Source organism: Mauremys mutica, chromosome 1 (genome assembly GCF_020497125.1).
Source record: "Mauremys mutica isolate MM-2020 ecotype Southern chromosome 1, ASM2049712v1, whole genome shotgun sequence".
NCBI classification, from domain to species: Eukaryota; Metazoa; Chordata; order Testudines; family Geoemydidae; genus Mauremys; species Mauremys mutica.
Window position 1 is genome coordinate 203,784,495 of NC_059072.1, and position 18,730 is coordinate 203,803,224.

General features: G+C 44.0%; 1 long non-coding RNA gene across 1 annotated transcript in view; it reads right to left on the reverse strand.

Moving 5' to 3' along the window:
- Positions 1-255: 255 nt before the first annotated feature.
- LOC123362141 overlaps positions 256-18,730 on the reverse strand; it is a 145,494-nt gene continuing 127,019 nt past the window's right edge. Inside the window, exons 2-3 of the long non-coding RNA XR_006576353.1 lie at positions 1,619-1,827; positions 256-766 (exon numbers count right to left, since the gene is read on the reverse strand). This is a non-coding gene — a long non-coding RNA (uncharacterized LOC123362141). The remainder of the gene's footprint in view (positions 767-1,618; positions 1,828-18,730) is intronic.

Consider the following 18,730-nt stretch of genomic DNA (forward strand, 5'->3'; position numbering starts at 1 on the left):
AAGGCACTGTTTCAAGGCCACGTACACAAGGCTTATGTTCTCACGGATACATAGTGCTATGGATGCTGACCGCAACCTTAATGTGATGGAGTGTTGGAAGTCCTTCAACATTGCCGATTGCATCACTTATATTAAACAGGCAATGGATGCAATCAAGCCTGAAACAGTCAATGCATGTTGGCAAAACCTATAGAAAGAATGTGTGAATGATTTTAAGGGTTTCCCCGACTATTGACAAAGAAGTGATATGCATTGTTCAGGTGGCCAGGCAAGTGGGCGGTGATGGCTTCATCGACATCCTTGAGGAAGAAATTGATGAATTAATTGAGAGCCGTAGAGAAACACTGACTAACGAGGAGTTAGAGGAACTGATAAAATTGTCTACAGAAGACGAAGGTGATGATGACAAACAGGAAGAGCCAGCAAGTTGGAATCTTCATAAATTTGCTGAAGTGTTCCAAGCAGCAAAACGCTTGAATGATTTAATTTCTGAATACGATCCCTCTATGGAATGAAGCCTCAAAATCACATGTCGTGTTACAGACTATTTGAGACCATATCAAGAAATGTTTGAGTAGCTCAAGTGACAACAGCGACAGTTGCTGATCACCATGTTTTTCAAGGAAAAACAACCAGCAGCAGACGAGCCTACGCAATTAACTTCTCAAGCTGAACCAGAGCCAACCACTTCATCTACGACTCGCTCTGTCACCCAAGCTCTCCGTCACTTCCGTCTCCTGGATCGACATCAAGCCCTGACAACTCCCTGTAATTAAAAATACAGTACTGTAAAATTATATTTTGCATATGTACTCTATTATATACTGTACATTACTGTATACATATTACTGTACAGGGTTGTATACACAAAACCATGTACAGTATACTGTACTTTATGGGCAATTTAGGGGTATTTTCAAGGGTAATTCTGACTATATGCGATTTTCACCTTATGTGCTGACTTTAGAACCTAACCCCCGCGTAAGATGTGACTCCACTGCATCTGGAACTTGGTTTTGGCATTATTACTCTTAACACTCATGCACTTCATCTGGGAAGAAGCAAGGGGAACCCAGGCCCACCCTCTTCTTTGGGTTCCAGCACAAACACCCTGTTTTAAATGGTTAAGGATTGTTCCTCCCCTCCCTTTCCCACTTCCCTGAGCTGCTCCTACCTTTACCCCATTTGTTGACACCTTGGCCACGTCTCGTCTCTGCTATCCCAGCCTTTATCTGTGGTTCCTCACAACTTCTTCTTAGCCAGCTATGAGGATGCTTTCCCAAAGACCACTCCCAGCCCTTCCCTGTGGCAACTGTACTGTACTGCGAGCATTCCTTCTGCCTGTCACCAAGGCCGGCTTTAGGAACTGCGGGGCCCGATTCCAATACCCAGCGGTGGTCTGGGTCTTCGGCTGCACTTCAGCAGTAGGAGGGTCCTTCCCTCGCTCTAGGTCTTCCGCGGACCCCCCTGCTGCTGAAGTGCCACCGAAGACCCGGACTGCCGCCAGGTGAGTAAAAATATTAAAAAATTAAAAAGGTGCCTAAGGCGTGGGGCCCTCTTAGGCGCAGGGCCCGATTCCAGGGAATTGGCCTACAGCTGGCCCTGCCTGTCACCTTACCTCCTTCCTTACCAATACCTCCCTCCTCCAAACAGGCGCTCCCCCGCAGCCCTCTCTCTGGGGATGGAGTTAGTATCACAGGTCTCTTGCCTTGGAATAGTCAGCTGCAAGGCTTTTGCTATCTTCCTTCAGCTGAACCCCGTCTCTAATTAGCCTTCCAATCTGGAGGGCTCAGCTGGCCAGCGTTCTCCCTTCAGTGTCTGCACTTGCTGTGAGAGAGAAGGCAATATTTATGCTGGCTATTTTCTCCCAGTTCATCCCCTGATTAATTAGGGAAGAGAGGATTCTTGCCCTGCCCACTCTGCCAGGCTCCTGGTCTCAGGCCTTTAAAAGAAACACTGCCTATCTTTCTTTCAACCACCGATTATTCCTGGAACCACTTCATCTCTATCCCTATCCCTCCTTAGGTCCTTTATTGGGCCTTTCAAAATCTTTAAAGGGCCATGCCAGGCAACAGAATGAGCTGAACACTAGGCACTACTGCCCTTAAGGGTAGTCCACCCCATCACATAAGCCTTCGTGGTTACTTTGCCTTCTCAAGTTTCTCTCTGAAAGTGCACCCTACAGGCTCAGAAGCCAAATTAAAAAAAAACAAAATGCACTAAAAATGACCCCACACAACTCATGATTTAAGTTAATCTCATGTTTTTGAGGCCTGACTTGTGATTTTTAAATGTTTGAATTTGGCAATACAGATTAACAGTGTTGTTTTCTTTACATATCTATCCATTCATTATAATGGTGAATTGATTTGTTTTCCTCTTTTCCAGATCACATGGCTATTATTTTGTGGCCAGGCTGTGCCTCATTTTTAAAACAGAATTCCCCACTGAAATCAAAGACCATTTTTTTAATGACTATGGTTGGTATGATATGACCCCTTTTATTACTTTTAAAATATTGAGCAAAAGTGTAAAACTTCATACAGATGCCTGTCCGTTTTTAATAAAGAACAGAAAACACCAAAGCAGCCTAGCACTGTGGCATTTAATTTCAGAAAGGGGAACTACACAAAAATGAGGAAGTTAGTTGAACAGAAATTAAAAGATACCATGCCAAAAGTGAAATCCCTGCAAGCTGCATGGAAACTTTTTAAAGATGCCATAATAGAGGCTCAATTTATATGTATACCCCAAATTAAAAACATAGAAAGAGGACCAAAAAAAGTGTCACTTTGGCTAAACAACAAAGTAAGAGAAGCAGTTATAGGTAAAAAGGCATCTTTTTAAAAGTGGAAGTTAAATCTTATTGAGGAAAATAGAAAGGAGCATAAATTCTGGCAAGTGAAGGGTAAAAATATAATTAGGAAGACCAAAAAAGAATTTGAAGAACAGCTAGCCAAAGACTCAGCAAAAAATTGTTTAATTTTAGCAAGCTTGCTAAACAACCAGTAGGGCCACTGGATGATTGAAATGCTAAAGGAGCATTTAAGGAAGATAAGGCTATTGTGGAGAAACTAAATGAATTCTTTGCATCAATCTTCATGGCTGAGGACGTGAAAGAGATTCCCAAACCTGAGCCATTCTTTTTAGGTGACAGATCTGAGGAACTGTCAGAGATTGAGGTGTCATTAGAGAAGGTTTTGGAACAAATCGATAAATTAAACAGTAATAAGTCACCAGGACCAGATAGTATTCACCCAAGAGATCTGAAGGAACTCAAACGTGAAATTGCAGAACTACTAACTGTGGTATGTTACCTATCATTTAAATCAGCTTCTGTACCAGATGACTGGAGGATAGCTAATGTGATGCCAATTTTTTTTTAAAAAAGGCTCCTGAGGTGAGCCAGGAAATTACAGGATGGTAAGCCTAACTTCAGTACCAAGGAAACTGGTTGAAACTATAGTAAAGAACAGAATTATCAGACACATAGATGAACTCGATTTGTTGGGGAAGAATCAGTTTTTGTAAAGGGAAACCATGCCCCACCAATCTACTAGAACTCTTTGAAGGTGTCAACAATCATGTGGACAAGGGGGATCCAGTGGATATAGTGTATTTAGATTTTCAGAAAGCCTTTGACAAAGTCCCTCACCAAAGGCTCTAAAGCAAAATAAGCTGCCATGGTATACGAGGGAAGATCCTCTCATGGATCAGTAACTGGTTAAAAGATAGGAAACAAAAGAGGAATAAATGGTCAGTTTTCAGAATGGAGAGAGGTAAATAGTTGTATCCTCCAGGTGTCTGTACTGGAACCAGTACTGTTCAATATATTCATAAGTGATCTGGGAAAAGGGGTAAACAGTGAGGTGGCAAAATTTGCAGATGATACAAAACTACTTAAAATAGTTAAATCCAAAGCAGATTGCAAAGAGTTACAAAGGGACCTCACAAAATTTGGGTGACTGGGCAACAAAATGGCAGATGAAATTCAATGTTAATAAATGCAAAGTAAAGCACATTGGAAAACAATCCCAAGTACACATATAAAATGATGGGATCTAAATTAGCTGTTACCACTCAAGAAAGATCTTGGAGTCATTGTGGATAGTTCTCTGAATACATCCACTGAATGTACAGTGGTAGTCAAAAAAGCTAACAGAATGTTGGGAATCATTAAGAAAGGGACAGATAGTAAGACAGAAAATATTATATTGCTTCTATATAACTCCATGGTATGCCCACATCTTGAATACTGAGTGCAGATCTGGTTGTCCCATCTCAAACAAGGTATATTGGAATTAGAAAAGGTACAGAAAAGGGCAACAAAAATTATTAGGGGTATGGAACAGCTTCCATATGAGGAGAGATTAATAAGACTGGGACTTTTCAGTTTGGAAAAGAGACGACTAAGGGGGAATATGATAGAGGTCTATAAAATCATGAGTAGTGTGGAGAAAGTAAATAAGGAAGTCTTATTTACACCTTCTCATAACACAAGAACTAGGGGGTCACCAAATGAAATAGGCAGCAGGTATAAAAACAAACAAAAGGAAGTATTTCTTCATACAACACACAGGCAACCTGTGGAACTCTTTGCCAAAGGATGTTGTGAAGGCCAACACTATATATCAGGGTTCAAAAAACTAGGTAAGTTCATGGAGAACAGGTCCATCAATGGCTATTAGCCGGGATGGGCAGGGATGCAAAACTATGGTCTGAATTGTCTCTAGCTTCTGTTTGCCAGAAGCTGGGAATGGACAACAGGGGATGGATCACTTGATGATGACCTGTTCTGTTCATTCCCTCTGGGGCACCTGGCACTGGCCACTGTCAGAAAACAGGATACTGGACTAGATGGACCATTGATCTGACCCAGTATGGCCGTTCTCATGATAAATTAGTACAGGACAAATCACAGTATAATTTCAGATTTGCACATGCAACTCCCACTGAAGTTTTGAGTCACATATATTCAAGGGCACTATGGTTTTACTCTGAAACCTAAAATTTTTCACCCAGTGCAATCCCAATGGAGTAACAAGGCTGCTGTGGTGTAAACCAATGCAGAGTTTGTACCTGAGTATTTATCAAATAATATTTTTGATATGTACAGTTTCTTTTGGAGTAGAAAAGCATTACAACTGTATAATTAAATTATGTGTAGCACAATGAAAACCAGGCGGGTAGGGCTAGAAAGATTAATCCCATTAAGAAATTTTTAGGTAGTGAAGAGGAAATACAATTAGGCAAAACATATTAAACACACCTACACAGAGAGATAAACATCTCCCTAATGCATTAAACCACCTGCATGCATCTGAAATGGGCAGACTTCACTTCCTTAATCCAATCGAATTAGAAAACTACACTAAATAAATTCCCCCAGAGAAATATTACATCTCAAAACATATTGAAAGAAATATATTCTGAAGCTGAAAGGAAATCAGTAAATTATTTATTGTGGTTTTATAATAGCTTTGGTTTATGATTTTAGATGGTAAGACACACAATAGAAGATTGATTACTGTCTGTACTGGAAGATGTGGAAAATAAAAAACTGCATAATAATTACACACTTCCGTTTATTATGGAAAATTAAAAAGGCGTTGAGTATAATTGGAAATAAGACACTTAGCCCAACCTAAAATAACCCTATAGGTGTGCAAGTGAGAGAGAGAGAATTACAGCACACTGATTAGTAATGAGTTCCTGGATCTCAACACCCCAAGAGATCTGAAGTGGATTGCATTACAGAACATGACTGAAGGCAAGTATGACAGCATTCCATATGAAAGCAATAGCAGTTGGGATGCAAAGCTAAGTTTTCTTACAGCCAATTAGGGCTAGTGTAGGGAGAAGTACTGTTGAGAGAGAAAAATAGCAATATTATAAAAGGTCAATGTATTAAAATGAATGGAACCTGTGTATGCACAACACTACTGCACTTTTACTCAGGACAGTGAAACGTGTTTGGGATCTTATCATGACCCAGCTGTCTACATGTAGCAGGCATCCTCTAGGTGTGGGTCACACTCCTTCCAGGCAGAGAAGAGGGGTAGTCAGCTGTCTGTGTGCCAGAGTCTCTGCCTTGCCCCACAACAAATACTCTGTGGAGCTCTAAATAGTGGGGAGTGGTTGGGGTTAGGTGAGCAGAATGAGCATCATTTCACCAATACCACTGCGAATATCCCTCAGGATTCCTTTCCAAGAATCTTAATGACAGGGATCCCCTTTTCAAGGGGTACCCAGTGTTGACGACAGCTAGAGAAGCGCTGACTGCCTGGTTCCATTGGAGCTAAACTGTCAATGAAGGGGACAAGCTTGCAGGGATTGACAGAACTAGGTACAGAGATACAGGGGCTTCATGTAAATGGCCCCACCTCAGGCTCCACAGAGTTTGGGGGTCAGCCTCGTGGCTGGATCCACAGGATGGTAACAAACTTTGTCCTTTTCTACAATAGACAAATTCAAAAGTAATGTGTGAGGAAAACTTCACAGAAATGTCCTCCCTTTTAGCTCCTTCTAGGTTTTCATGCAAGATGGAGCACTCAGTCCACTTGTTAATTCAAGCTTATGATAATCGATATTTAAGGATTTTAGAAAATGTCACAGTAGGTGAATCAAGTATTTTCAAGACTATGATTATATATATATATATATATATATATATATATAAGTGTTTTTAATATATGTTGTTACTTAGGAAAATAAAGAAAACATGCCCTTGACATTAAAATACCTGGCTTCCAAATAACCTTATAGAAAAGACCATGATGTTAAAAAGACAGGGTTCAGAGCCTCCTGTTAGATTAAAACTCCAGCAACAGTGATCACATTGCTAGAATGTTGTAAAGCAGTGGTTCTCAAACTTTTGTACTGGTGACCCCTTTCACATAGCAAGCCTCTCAGTGCAACCTCCCCACTTATAAATTAAAAACACTTTTTATATTGTGGCAGGCCTGGCACTGCAGTGCCCCTCTGTGGCAGGGGTAGGATGGGGTGTCAGCACCTCACCACTTTCAAGTCCTTGTGCCCACCTCTCTGCAGGCAGCCGGTTACAGCCTCTTGGCCTTCTTCCCTACTATCACCCCATCTGGCAGGGTGGTGCAGCCTAGCAGCCAGAGTCCATACAATCCCCCTCACAAGCAGGGTAGCACGGCCTACCAGCCAGAGTCCATACAATTCCCCCCTCACAATTCAGGGGGGAGGTGGTAGGGGGAACTCAGGCCCACCCTCTCCACCAGGTCCTGGTAGTGGCAAGCTCCCCTTGCCAGTAGCTTGGCAGGGATCTACCCACAACACGCCAAGCATCTACCCTGCTCTAATGCCATTCGCCTCTAAAGTTCCCCAGGTCACTTCCTACCATGAATCCCAGGCCATCTGCTGCAGGGGGGGTCCTCTTTTGGGGTCTCAGGGAGTGTCCCAGCTTAGCTGGCTCCTGGCACACAGGCTCTCCCACCTCAGGAGCTAGCAGCATGCCTCCTTCTCCTCCAGTGGTCCACCCCAACTGAGGTGTTCTACAGGCTTTTATACCTGTTCTCCAGTTGGAGCATGCCCAGCAGAGCCCCAGGGGCATGGCTTCCTCGGCTAGGAAAGAGGGGTTAACCCCTGCAGTACCAGTGCGAGGCCACTCTGCCCCGTCACATATATATTTAACACCATTATAAATGCTAGAGGCAAAGTGGGATTTGGGGTGGAGGCTGACAGCTTGCAACCCCTCATGTAATAACCTCGCGACCCCCTGAGGGGTCCCAACCCCCAGTTTGAGAACCCCAGCAAGTGTAGCAACGTGCTGCAGAACCTGCCTCAGAATTATATATAGAAAACAAAAAACTTCCCATTCAGTATGCTACCATATCAACTTATAACACAGAAATGGTCCCACACAGGTTTTTAAACTATTTATTCACTTGTGTTTCTCTGCCTGCCTCCTGGCAGGTTTTTCTCATGGCTGGATGGCTTATGAATTCACTTACACAGTTCAGTTTAGTACTAAATTTGTGCATGCTTTTTGTCTTTCTGCCCAAAGGGATACATGACACCAGGCTTTGGTGGTCTCATTCAAGTTGCTAATGGACACTTATTTCCTTCAGAAATTGTTGTTGTTTCTTACAGTATGTGACTAACTGGACAAACTCTGGAAAAATGTCCTCAGGCCTGATCCTGCATTGGTCTCTGGGTGTGAAATTCTGGCCCTATTGACCTTAATGTTCCAGAATTTCACCCTGGGTGTTTGCGGGGGGTGAGGAACACAGCATCAGGCCTTTAAGCTGGGATTTTCAAAAGTGTTCAGCATTGACTTGACTGCTCCCAGGAAGTCAATGGAAGTTTTACTATGGACTTCGCTGGAAGCAGAACTAGGACGACACTGGGTGCTTTCTAAAGTCCCACCTTTAATGTGTAACATTAGTATCATCCTTCAGTAGAAATATTTGCATTGGGAAGAACTGCTCCTGAGTAAGTGTTTGTTGGCAGGGGTGGCATGTTTGTAGAATTTTGGTGGCACCCAGAACCCGCCCCTGCCCAAACTCTGCCCCCCCAAACTCCACCCCCCACCTACCCAAGGCTCTGGGAGGGAGTTTGGGTGAGGGAGGAGGTCTGGGGTGCAGGCCCTAGGCTGGGACAGGGGATTGGGGTGCAGGGTGCAGGCTCTGGGAGGGAGTTTGGGGCTGGGAGGGATGCAGAGGGATGGGGTGTGGGGGTGAGGGCTGTGAGGTGTGGCTGAAGATGAGGGATTTGGAGTGTGGGAGGGGCTCAGTGCGAGAGTAGGGGTGTAGCGGGTAAGGACTCTGTCTGGGGCTGGCAATGGAGCGTTTGGGGTGTGGGAAGGACTCAGGGCGAGAGTAGGAGTATGAGGGGTGAAGGCTCTGGCTGGGACTGGGGATAAGGTGTTTGGGGTGCTGGAGGGGCTCAGGGCTCGGGCACAGGGTCAGGGTTTGGGGGGATGAGGGCTCTGGCTGGGACTAGGGATAAGGTGTTTGGGGTGCTGGAGGGGTTCAGGGCTAGGGTAGAGGGTTGAGGGTACGGTGGGAGGGTGAAAGCTCTGACAGGGGGTGTGGGCTCTGGGGTGGGGCAGGGCTGGGGATGAGTTTGGGGTGCAGGCAGGCTGCTCTGGGACAGGGGCCAGAGAGGAGGACTCCCCCCCAGCCTTTTCCCTGCCAGCAGCAGCAAGCTTTGGGGGAGGAGCCCCTCTTTCCTGCCCCACCAGCAGCACACTCACCCCCACCACTGTCACTGCATGTGCTCCTAGGGCCTCTGTCAGGTCCAGGAATCTCCCTCGCCCCCCCTGTGGTGGGTGCCGTGTGCGCCTCCTCTCCTGTTGTTGTCCCTGACTGTAGCCTCACTGGGGGTGAAGGATGGGGCTGCCTCCTTGCCCAGAATGGGGCAGGAACGGTGACTGTGGGCGGGGGGGCTGTGCTGCTGGAGGGTCCTGCCGGAAAAGGGAAGGGTTTGAGGGGGAAGGGCAGGCTCAGAGTCAGTCTGCCTTGGCAGTGGAGAAGGGGGGCACTAGGTCCCTGCGGCAGCAGTTGCTGCAGGGAAGCAGCATGGGGGACAGAAAGACAGAGAAGCTCTGCTCCGGGGCCCGGGAAAGGCGAGCGGGGGGCAGGGGCAGCAAGTTGGGGTCACGGGACACTCGGGGGGGTGCAGGTGGGGCTGGGGGGAGCACCCTGGCCCCAAATTTTGATGGAGCTGGGCCCCGGCTCTGAATATTGCTGGTGCCAAAGCACCACATGGGGATGGAACTCGCCACCTATGTTTGTTGGACCAGGCCCTAAATGAGCAAGACCACTTTTCAGTTTGTTTTGCTAGAAAGTTCCTCAAGATGGTCAGGCATCAGGACAAAAAACCCCAATAAAATACATGCTAGATCAGTCCAGGAGAAACCAGTAGAATGTGCTGTCCATCATTATTCATGTAAAGAACTGGATACAACAAAGGTTAAAGATAGGGCGGGCACAGCTCCATCTTCTCTGATAAGAGAATTTCCCATTCACTCCCTCTCAGGGGCTGGGGAAGCTCATTTTCCTTAGAGCTCCATTTCTGCCTGGCTCTTCACTGGCTGGTGAAAGGAGTTTGCATCACGCCAGAGAGAGAGAGTCTGCAGTGGAAGTAGCAGGAGGAGTGTTCCCCGACCGGAGAGTTTAGGGGATTCCAAACGTTCCCACGAGAAGCTGGAGTAGCACCAGCACCTGATGGGAGGAAGAGAATGATCCAAGCTGGGAGTCCCAGTGTTGCCAAAGCCTGTGATATATGTCCTCCAGCCCCACCCACACATATCCCTAACCCACTCACTCTTTGCTACCTTCTCCCATCCATGGCGAGCTGAGCCCCCTAGGGCAGAAATGTGGGAACATTTGCTGTGCCTGAAGTACATGCAGAGCAGAGATCATGATGTCAATGCAAGGAAACAGCGCAAATCTCATTGTGTGGGAGCAGCCTGAGGATAGTTCTCAAACTACAGGACCAGCTATAATGTCTCCAACTGTATTTCCAATGAGCTGCCACATCCAACAGGAAACCCATATACAGATGAGAGGCAAATATGCAGAGTCTCAATATTACTGTTCAGTACAACACCAAGTTACCCAGGAGCTTTGGTGTAAGTGCCAACATAATATGAGGTTTTCATTTCAGGAGGTCATCTAGGACAGTGGCTCTCAATCTTTCCAGACTACTGTACCCCTTTCAGAATTCTGATTTCTCTTGTGTGCCCACCAAGTTTCACCTCACTTAAAAACTACTTGCTTACAAAATCAGACATAAAACTACAGAAGTGTCACAGCACACATTACCGAAAAATTGCTTACTTTCTCCTTTTTACCATATAATTATACAATACCTCAATTGGAATATAAATATTGTACTTACATTTCAGTGTATAGTATATAGAGCAGTATAAACAAGTCATTTTCTGTATAAAATTTTAGTTTGTACTGACTTCACTTGTGCTTTTTATGTAACCTGTTGTAAAACTAGGCAAATAGCTAGATGAGTTGATATACCCCCTGGAAGCCGTATGCATACCCCAGGCACACATGTACCCCTGATTGAGAACCACTAATTTAGGATACTTCCTTATTTTCTTTTTCCATCGGCCCTGAAATGTGCAACACCAGCCCTGCTTCTCAACCATGGATGTGGCTTCCCCTGCAAAGCTGTTTCTCCACTATGAGAAGGGACACAAGACACTTCCTCCCCTCAGGACAGAGTACTCTGCCTCCAGAGCATACCCATCCTGCCTAGCGAAGGACTGAACTCAGTACACAAAGCTAGGTTTCCCACTAAGCCAGCCTGGCATTTTCCATTTTTATTGTTCTCATAAGTATATGTTCTTTAAGGTAGCAGTGATTATTTATATTATCATGTATTTAAAGAATAACTTACTTTTTCCTAACAGAAATACCACATCACCTAAGACCAAAGGCAGCAGGATCATATGGTCAAAGAGATTACAAGAGGGTACAAGACAGGTTATATATGGTCCAAAGGCTTTAGGTACAATTTTCAAGAGTGCCTAATGATTTAGGAACCTAAGTCCCATCAAAAGTCAATGGAACATAGGTTCCTAAGTCACTTAGGTGCTTTAGAAAATTTTACCACTAGAGCCTAATTCTGTTCTCACTGAAGTCTGTGAAAATCAGTGGCTAAACGCCCAAGAGGAGCAGGATTCAATGGGAGAGAAATCAAGGCAGACAAATCTAAACAAAGAGATTGGGTCATCTAGCCCTGTAAAAGTCTGTTTCTTTACAAAATTAAGAAACTGAGACCAATGTTTTATTTCATATAATTGAATTCTCTTTTTTTTCCTGTAAGGACAAAGGAATATTAATCAACTTTATTAGCAGTTTTACTGAAATGCTAATTATCATTAGGTAAGTTGAAACAGCCATTGTTTAAAAGGAAAGATGTGTTTGTTTGTAACTCATGGCATCTCCTCCTCTAGCTTTTTCAAAGATTGGTTAGGTAATGGTGTGAATTGTTTAGGCAAGATCATACCAGACATATGTACATACAATCTTTAGAAGGACGCTCTGTTCCCTATTCCCAGGTACACAAAATATCATGATGCATACTTAAAGCCTGCTATAACCTGTTAATGGAGTGTGGAAACAACCCTGGGGGATAAGGCACACTTTATTATATAATTTACATTTTGGCCAAGAAAAAACATTGATCTTATTAAGCTGGTTTTAATGAAGTCAAGTTTTATTTGATTTTATGATAGTATCTTCATTCCAGTTGCTATTTTAGCATGCCAAGTTCTGTATCACATTAGCCAGTTACCATAAAACAAATGGTTGTTGGTGGACTTCTTATTTTCAATTTTAATTTTTGAGACAGAGTGGGAGGTGGCTTATGTTGGCTATTTCTTTGTACTCCCCACCCTGCCAATTCTGATTATGAAGGGGAATTCCAATACAGCCGTTAACAAGTGATTAGAATGAGTGTAGATCAGAAAGAAATGCTCAGGGCTTATCTTTGCTACTGTAGCGAGGGGTGTGGTTTCCCTCCCTGATGGATGGGGAGAGAATTGTGACCGCTCCCTGGTGGGCAGATCTGGGACACCCACGGCCACCCTGCTGGAAGCAGAGGGGCAGGACAGGAACCGGAAATATAAAAGCCAGGCCCTCCAGCTCAGTTAGGGGAGAGCTGCCAGAGGAGCAAGATGTCTCCCTACTGCTGCTGAAGCCCAGATCTGACAGAGGCCACTATAGTGCCAGAGACTAGGAGGGACTGCCAGAACTTCCAGACATCGGGGACATCAAGGAACTGTTGGGGCTGCCACTAGCCATTTACCCTGGTGAGATTTATGACAAGCCTGGAACCCTGGTACCCGCTGACTGGGAGTGTAGGAAAGAGCCCAGGAAAGCCAAAGCAGAGTCAGCTGTGTTACTGACTGACAGACAGACAGCGTGTTGTGGACGGATTTCCCCGCTGACCCAGCAGTGGACTACTCTGCCATGGTTAGGGCCCTGGGCTGGGATGCAGTGGAGTCGGGTGGGCCTGCATCCCCCTACCCCTGCCACCCAACCTCTGGGGGTGGCAGCCTGCCCACCTTTAGGCCAGGAGACCTGTGTTGGTCTGGCACCTGCCCAAGCTAGGATTTTGGTTTTGCTGGGTCTCCCACCAGGGAGCTAATCTCCCCTAGACTGCTGTGTGGCTCTACCTGAGGGCAGGCCAGAGCCCTTACTTGATTACTGCCCCACCCTAACTGAGGGCCCCGGGCAGATAGACTCATTGCTGCTCTGCCTGACTGCAAGCCACAGCCATTAACTGATTATGGTCCTGCCCTGATTGAGGGCTCCGGGCTTATAGACTTACTGCTACCCTGCCTGACTGCGGGCCAGACCCATTAACTATGTGCTACTCCGCTCTGGCTGAGGGCCGGGGCTCACAGACCCAATTGCTGCCTGGCCTGGACTGCAGGCTTGGACCTATTAACTGTTGGCTAATTCCCCCGAACGGTGTCAATCTAGGACCATTGCAGCGAGGAAGTGTGGTCTCCCATCCCGACAGGCAGGGAGAGAACCGCAACCACCATACAGCTACCAAGTTATAACTCAAGTCCCATCCCCACAAAAAGAACCTTTAATTGCCAGTCCCAGTACTTGCCAATATTACCAAAAAAAAATTTTTTTTAAAGCCCGTAACTTGAACATGCTAGTGATTTTTAACTCTCATGTTGACTGGCCCATCAAGAGGTATAAGCTAAAACTCAGTACAACTCATCAGCTGCTAATGTGACCACACTTGTGTGGACATAGGCTAGTTCCACTCAAGTGCCACTAGTCCCCCAGTGCCTTCCCACAATTCCCCTTGTGTGCCCAGCAAGGATAGACAAATTCTCCTACAATTCATTGGGAAATAATTCAGAATGGCTCCGCTTACTGCAGCATAAAGAACTCTGCAATATGCCCCCAGATGTCTTACCACCACACGAGTGATTGCAGCAGCAGCGTGGGGACAGCTACACAAGTGTTGTTTTGTAGTGTGGCCATTCTCAAGGTAGGCTAACTCAAGAGAAGTCATGCCAGTGTAGATAGCTCAAGTTAACTCTGCAGTGAAGACATACCCTTAGTGCAACAGCAGGCTGAAAAACATGACCCTCAGGCCATCCCATTGGTCTTGGTAACAATACTAGAAAGCTGTATTTTTGTTCTAGAGAGTTTTATGGCATCTGATCATCAGCACCCGAGTGCATTCTGCTCCCACTCTGAAGAGTAGTGAGTTTTATTATGTTTTTATGTTTTCTGTAGCAACTGACTTTGGAGCAAGTGTTAGACTGGAAATGGTGAATGAATAGCACAGAAAACCTTGATAGTCTACTGAATATTTTCTCCATTACACCATGACTGAAATCTCATTATATTTAGGCATCCTCTAAGTGACTTCATGCTTTTCAAACTATTTTACTGTACTCAGTCGTACTGTTTGTTATTTACTGAATTTAGTTATTATGGAGTGAGGTTGTGTCTTAAAATACTGACAGAAAAACCTCCACACACATTTCTTATCTTATCCTAAACTACGTACAGTATATAGTATCAGGATTATAGTGTATTAAAAGGGGGAATCTACCGCATGGCCCTTCTGCTACTATGGTCATGTAAAGAATCTTAGGCTCAATTTCCCCTTCCTGTCCAAAAATAAGATTATGAGGGAAGGAAGAAAAATTCTGAGGGGAACTTCACACAGTTTACCTCAGACTGTTTTGTGGAGGGTGGTGACCTGTCCCTCCTGGAATGAGAACAGGGTTAGCAGGGAGGAGGCCTTGTGCCTCAACACCAGTTCCAGAACCTCCTGCTTTCCTCTCTGACTCTGTGCCAAGGACTCCTATCTGTCAGTGGCTCTGGATTCAAAGAAGATGTCCTGCCACCCTCTGAACTCCATCCTGCAGTGACCTTCTGTGGCTCTGCATACAGAGGACCCACAAAAGGCCTGTGGAATATTGAGTTTGAAGCACTGGCAGCTAGAAAAGCCATCTTCTACCTATAAAATGAACCAACTGATATGAACAGGAGTACTTGTGGCATCTTAAAGACTAACAAATTTGTTAGTCTTTAAGGTGCCACAAGTACTCTTGTTCTTTTTGTGGATACAGACTAACACGGCTGCTACTCTGAAACCAACTGATATGGACATCATCACTAAGACTGAGCTGATGATGACAACAACAAAGAGAGGAAAGCCCATTATATTGTTACAGGCACTTTTCAGAGTAGGACTGCACTCTAAACTTTTCGAAGACAGAGGGTGCAATTTTATTACCTATCATGAAACAACACCAATTTTTGTTTAAAAGCTGGGGTATACTGGTAAAACACATTCCATAGAGACCAGACAACCCAAATCCCCAGTGAAGCTAAATGTAAGTAAAGCTAAGATTACAGAAACATACCACATGGCAGAGGTCCCAAGATTAACAACAACAAAAAACCACATAAAGATGAAACATTACCACAGAGGGAGATACAATAACACACGCTCGGGGTAGTGCTTATGTCACAGGACGCAAGAATATCATATAAGTATATCACATATGGAAAGTTGCTAAGAAAGATGATAATTCCATCTTTACTTGAAGAAACTCTGAACTACAGTAGAGTCAAACAAAAACAAACAACAAAACTTAAAGGAGACAGAGCTGGACTGTCCATTATGAGAGCTATTCTGTATCTAACCCACATAAAGTTCAGTGTAAAGCCATATTTGCTTGTACTTACAGGATCTAATTCCGATCTCACTTACACCAGTTAAATAAGCAGTAACTCCATGGAAGTCAATGGACTGGTGTAGAACAGTTGTAAATGAAATAAACTCTATGAACCTGAATCTGTTTAACTATCATAAGAAGAACCTTTCAAATTTTGCAATGCCGAAGTGAACATTGCTCCTGTTAATCATCTTCAGAACAGTACAGTAGTATACTACTGCTGTTACAACAGCAGCTTTTTCAGCATGCATCCCACTTCACAAGCTGTATCTTGCAATGCTGTACTGGGGTCCACTAATAAAGCATACTGAAAATTTTTCAGTGTTTTTTCAGTGGAAAATGGCTTTTGTTTCATTGAATTGTCCATTTCCTGACAACATTTGTGGGGGAGGGGAATCCTTCATATAAAAAAATTAAAATTTTGAAGTTTTTTGGTTTTCTAAAAAAACCAAAAAACTACCCGACACTTAACCAGCCCTGTAGCTCAAGCCCTGTGAGCCCAAGTCAGCTGACACTGGCCAGCCACAGGTATTTAATTACAGTGTAGACATACTCTGAGGGACTCTCACAAGATCCACTCTCCCAGTTTGACAGCAAGCCTTTGATAACTCTGAATACAGTCTTTCAACCAGTGGTGCACCCACTTTATTAGTAATTTATTCTAGACCACATTTCCCTAGTTTGCTTATGATAATGTCATGTGGGCCTGTGTCAAAAGCCTTATTAAAATCAAGATATATGAAGTTTACTGCTTCAACCCTATCCACCAGGCTAAAAACCCTGTCGAAGAAAGAAACTTGGTTGGTTGGACATGATTTATCCTTCATAAATCCATGCTGGCTATTCCTTATAACCTTATTTGTTCCAGTAACTTTCCAGGTTTCAAAGTTAGGCTGACTGGTCAATAAATCCCTGGCTCCTCTTTGTTCCCTTTTTAAAGATAGGTACTATGTTTGCCATTATCTAGACTTCTGGGATCTCAATGAGTTCTCAAAGATCATTGCTAATGGTTTCCAGATTGCTTCAGCTAGTTCCTTAAGTACCTTAGGGTGCATTTCATCAAGTCCTGCCACTTGAATACATCCAGCTTAACTACATATTTGTTAACCTGTTTTTCTCTGTTTTGGCTTTGTGTTCTTTTCCCATTGTTGTTAATCTTAATTGTGGTAAGTATTTGATCATATTTGACCTTTTTAATGAAGACTGAAGCAAAATAGATATTAAATACCTCAGCCTTCTTGATGTCATCAGTTATTAGCTCTCCTTCCACACTAAATAAAGGACCTACACTTTCCTTTGTCTTTCTCTTGCTCCTGATGTATTTCAAGAACCTCTCCTTATTGCCTTTTATATCCCTAGCTAGATGTAACTTATTTTGTGCTGTGACCTTTCTGATTTTGTCCCTACATGCTTGTGCAGTTATTTTGTACTTCTCCTTAGTAATTCATCCATGTTTCCATTTTTTGTAGAATTCCTTTTTTATTTTCAGATCATTAAACAGCTCCTAATGGAGCCATATCAGTCACTTACTATACTTCCCATCTTTCCTTTGCATCAGAATAGTTTGCAGTTGTGTCTTTAATATTGTCTCCTTGAGAAACTGCCAGCTCTCCTGAACTCCTTTATCCCTTAGAATCGACTAGTTCGCTGAGTTTGTTAAAGTCCATTGTCCTTATTCTGCTCCTCACTCCTTTCTTGCCTTAGAAACATGAAAGCTATCATTTCGTGATCACTTTCACCCAAATTGCCTTCCGCCTTTAGATTTGCAATCATTGCCACCAGGTCTTGTGTTTTGGCTATATCTGCTATTTATTTTAGAAATGCCTCATCCACTTTCTCTTCCTGATTTGGTCTGTAGTAGACCCCTACTCTGATGTCATCCCTAGTTATCTCCCCTTCTATCTTTACCCACAAACTTTCAACTGGTCTGCCTCTGACCTCCTTCTAGATCTCAGAACAAGTGTATATATCTTGATGTATAGTGCAAAGCCTCTTCCCTTTTTCCGTGCCTCTGCTTCCTGAATAAACTATATCCCTCTGTACCAATATTCCACTCATGAGCTACATCCCACCAAGTCTCCCTGATGCCAATTAAATCATAATGTATCTTATGTACTAATTCTTGCGGTTCTTCCTGTTTATTCCCCCTACTTTTTGCATTTGTATATAGACATTTGAGGTTGAGCAGATTCTTCCACTGATTTCCCTCTTGTTTCTCCTATGACCCTATTGTAGTTTTCTGTGTTCCCCCCACTCCACAACATCTAGCCCCCTGCTAACATGAGCTTTCTTATGCTTACCTGTGGGCTTTCGTCATCTGCCCCTTTTGAACCTAGTTTAAAGCCCTCCTCACTGTGCTGGTGAGTTGGTGCACAATGCTCTTCCCTTTCTTAGTCAGGCAGACCCCATCACTTCCCAGCAATTCTCCTTCCCAGAACAGCACCCCCTGGTTGAAGAAGCCCTATCCATTATGGTCCATGTGCAGTTTTTATACAGGAAAGCTACAGACAGACAAAGTCTGGAGACACCCCATGTATTTCTACTGGTTTATACAAAGGAAACTATGGAGAAATGGAGTGGCTGCCCCCAGCATAGCCTGTGTGGTATATTATTATATTTTAGCTTCATCTTACCACCAATGAAACAAAAATCAGTGGGAAATTTTCGGTTGACTTTAATGGGAGTAGTATCTGGCTGTTTACTGCAGACTTACAAAAAAACCACTGCTTGCATCCGAAGAAGTGGGTATTCACCCACGAAAGCTCATGCTGCAAAACGTCTGTTAGTCTATAAGGTGCCACAGGATTCTTTGCTGCTTCAAAAAAACCACTCGAGCAGTCATTCTTGCTTTTTTCTCTGCTCCCCTTCCCATGCCAATGTATAACCAGAGGCAGTTTTCATATTTGTTTCTCAACCTGAAATGAGCTGTAGGAGGTTAAGCAAGTGAGCCTAGAAAGGCTTTATGACCAGCTTTCAAACCTCTGGCAAACAGAGCATCTCAGTGCTAACAGC